The sequence below is a fragment of the Propithecus coquereli genome, unplaced genomic scaffold (genome assembly GCF_000956105.1).
Source record: "Propithecus coquereli isolate 6110/MARCELLA unplaced genomic scaffold, Pcoq_1.0 Scaffold107, whole genome shotgun sequence".
Classification (NCBI taxonomy): Eukaryota; Metazoa; Chordata; class Mammalia; order Primates; family Indriidae; genus Propithecus; species Propithecus coquereli.
This window is the reverse complement of record NW_012134636.1, coordinates 1,299,436-1,302,904: the sequence shown is the minus strand read 5'-3', so window position 1 is coordinate 1,302,904 and position 3,469 is coordinate 1,299,436.

Genomic DNA, 3,469 nt, shown 5'->3' with positions numbered 1-3,469 from the left:
ATCAAATGGAATCCTACCTGGCCTGGTGAGCTTACCCAGGCAAGTGGTTATTTTCAAGTCTCTTTACCAATCCTGGAAAAGCCATTGTTTTGTTGACTCATTTTCCTCCTGCAAAGGGTAGCTTTGGAGTTTAACTCTCCTATTTGCAATTCAGGTCTGTTTTTACTGCAAATATGCTTTTATTGTGTTGCTCTCCCCTGGATACAGTTGTGACACAGTCAAACATATAATTGAAATCAATAGGGTTTTTTTTTTTTTTTGTCATTTACTAATTCTAAAACCCTGAGCAAGGTACTGTACAGTTTATAAAGAAGGGTCAGATGCAACCCCATTGTGCTCTTAAGGGACAGCGATAGAAGAAATGACAGAAGACAATCAGTGATTAATTACCAAATGAGTGATATATACCAGGTGGTCCCAACCTGTGCTTCCAGGCTCCCAAGGGTCTTAGAGAGCAGTGATGGAAGGAGAAGGGAGAGTGCTTATGAGCTGTTTGCAGTACTTCAAAAAGACTAATCCAGAGCAGTCATATTTACCAGATATTAGACACACGGGCTAATTAAACTAAAACATCAGGTTTCTTTGCTCAGGGCTAGAATTATATCAACTCTGTATAGAAACACCAGTTACCTCATGCTGACTGGAAGCTCTGATTGGCAGCTACCCTTGTCTTTGATTAATAAAACATGAGAAAATGAATTAATTATTACTTGATAAATGTGTTTTGTTTGATAGACAAGAAGTGTTTCAAAGCATGGGATTTGTAAAGGGAGAATAATAAAATGTTTGGATTGGGTGAAAAGTTCGGAAATCAGTGAGATGGACAATAAGTGACTAGCTGAGAAGTTGAAATTGGATAGAGAGGGCAGAGAATGCTTCATGGATGACCGAGGAGGGACTCACCTAATCAGCGTTTTGAAAGAGGTGTAGGATTTATCTATGCAGTGGTTCTCCAACTGTGGTTTGGACCAACAGCAATAGCCCCATCTGGCAACTCATTAGAAATACAAACTCTTGGATTTTGCCTACCGAGTCAGAAACTCTGGGGATGGGACCAGCCATCTGTGTTCTAACAAGCCCTCCGGGGGATGCTGGTGCACGCTGCATTTTGAGAACCACGCATCTATACGGTTGTTTCCCAAAGTCTGAGATGCCATGAAACTACATGATTCTAAGAGGCACCTGCTCAGGCTAAAACAAAATGGAATCATTATGGGGAAAGTTATTTCCTTTTCCAATCTCTCATGCTTTCCAATAACATCATGGAAAAAGACTCAGTTTGATCTTAGTAGGTCTTTAACAAGAAACAGTCAAGTCTCTTTTTCTCTTGGACAAAGAGAACAGGCTTCATTCAGTTTCTGAGCCTTGGCAGGCAACAGAATTTAACTTGAGTGTGATAATTTGGTTATCTTTCCCTCACATTTATTTTTACAGTTACCTTTTGTTTTTGGCAAGCGCTACTAGTTTTCCATTTACAGAAGGGGTAGAAAGTATTCTTTATGAAAGCTTTATTTGTATAAAAATGTGATTCAGTTTAAAGAAAAAAGGTAAATAATAGTAGCAGAGGTATGTAGAAATGGAAAATAAGGGCATTGTGTGAATAATTGAAATTTGTGAAATATATTTAAAACAAACATGTATGTCTGTGTGTGTGTGTGTGTGTGTGTGTGTGTGTGTGTGTGTGTATGTTTGGTGTTGATGTGTGAATGGGTGTATTTGTATTTGTCCTTCTTATTTTTCGGGGGAGAATAGGCCACAGATATATACCCGACTGCAGCACGTGCCCGTGCAAGGAAAAATGTATCCAAATAGTAAAAGGTATTCCAGGCTATAACTTCTGACCCACTTGTGGGAGCAATACCGAGTACAATGAAGTCCTACACAGCAAAGGGATCCACATGGTACTTTGGAGTTAGTCGTGCCAGGATTTTGTGATACTTCATCTTCTTAAATATGGGGCTGCTGAGATGTAATGAGAGCTGGAACACGGGCTTTGTAATCTCTTGAGGCAAATAGGTAACAATGAACAGCATGTTTTCACCCATACCATGTTCATAGAGATGCTTTTCATCACTTTATTTTGAGTCAGAATGTGCCAAAATTAATCGGTTATGTACACACGTAGATGTATCTCAGCATGCTAGAAGCAGGGTTATTCAGGGGGAAATTAAAATTATATTGTATTCCTTTTATTCCAAATATTTTAATTATAGGTAAAGTCTGATTAAAAAGAATATAGAAGACATCCTCCAAAGCAATGCCTCTCTAACTTTTTTGACCTGAACACATAAAACACATTTTCCAGCTTAGCATAGTGCACATGTGCGTGTGTGTGCACACACACACACACACACACACACACACTTTATAACACCTAAACAAAAGTTTCATGAAATAATTATCATCCCAATAGCAAGAGACATACTCTGAGAGTTTTGCTCTATTCTAGCTCATTAAAAATGGTTTTCCGTTTTGCTAGTGGCCTCATTAGCAGTTTGGAAGGCATTACTCTGACTCCCAGTTTTCAGAGGTTTACCTGCAAGCTTGTTAAAATTGAGATTCCTGGGTCTTGGCCATCCCTCCCTTCTCACTCTCCCTCCCTGGCAAGACTGATTCTGTAGGTTTGGGTTGCAGCTTGGATCTGCAAGTTTTATTACAATAAGTGACCTAGAGGATTCTGATGCAGGTAGAACTTGGACCATACTTTGAGAAACACTACTTTAAAGGGAAACGATAATAGACTCCTAAAAGGTTAGTACATGAAAAACTTTATGAATCTTGTACTCTGAATTTGGAAGTACTTCTATCACCTATGGGATATAGTCCACCTGTAGAATGACTTTCAAGGCCCTTCATTGCCTAATGTCTGCTGAGCTTTTCAGGTATATCCCCAGCTCCAATCTTGCTGTCCTCCTCAATCCTGTCCCACATAAGCAAACCATATGTGACCAGTCATCATTTACACAGCACATGCTTTGATGTGGAATTCCATTCCTTGCAGTATGGCAGAACAGGTACCTTGACTGATTCTCCTTCTGCAAACAACTAAAAATGCTGGATAACATATAAAAACCATTTAAAAATATGTTTGTGAGCCATCAAGTTATTAAGGAATTCTCAGAGGCCAAAAACTAAGTAAGAAAGGTAAGCAGAGCCCCAAAGCTGGCTTTTGCCTCACAGACATTTGTTGAACTGGGTGATATTTTTAGCTTTGTTTTTTTCATAGCCTCAGTCATAGGGGACAGAAGATGAAGCCCGGAACCTACCCAGGGTACGGATCTATTAGGACCCCTCCCATAAATTTATGACTTCAAATGGCCAAGTGTAAAGATGATTTAGTGCAAGGGTGATTTAGAAGTAAACCTGTCATCTGAAGGATAAAAAAAATCACCTATCTTGAACTTTGGGACTGGGTGGAGAGGCCAAAAAAAATCTTTCTTGAGAATTTACAACCACAAGGCAACTCTTA